We start from the raw sequence: 518 nt of genomic DNA on the forward strand, positions 1-518 counted from the left end.
CTGGAGGGGAAGCACCTACTGTCACCTCTCCCCCAGGCCATGGGCATGAGCTCAGGGCCCACTCAGTGAGAACCATGGGAGTTGGCTTCAGGCCTTGCAGCTCTGAGAAGAGCCACAGCGCCCCCTGGTGACGCCCTAGGGAATAGTCATGGTGGTAGGAACTGTGGAGGCAATGATGGTGGCCCCTGAAAATAGATTAGATAGATGATAGATAGATAGATAGATAGATAGATAGATAGATAGATAGATAGATAGATAGATAGATAGATAAGAGATTGATTGATAGCTAGATGGATGATAGATGCAAATATTATATTTCTGTCTCACTGCAGAGCGCTTCCCCCCTGTCTCCCCTGTTTTGTTTTTGGTTCTATAACTGCCCTTCGGCTGTGTTCACAGAGTCTATTAAATCCTGGGTGTCTCTTCCTCCTTTGGACTAAGAAGCGTGTGCTGCTCCTCCGTGGACTGTGGGGTCGCTGTCCGCATTATCCGCCCAGAACCCCCTCCCAGGGGCCGCC

Source organism: Myotis davidii, unplaced genomic scaffold (assembly GCF_000327345.1).
Source record: "Myotis davidii unplaced genomic scaffold, ASM32734v1 scaffold2343, whole genome shotgun sequence".
Lineage (NCBI taxonomy): Eukaryota > Metazoa > Chordata > Mammalia > Chiroptera > Vespertilionidae > Myotis > Myotis davidii.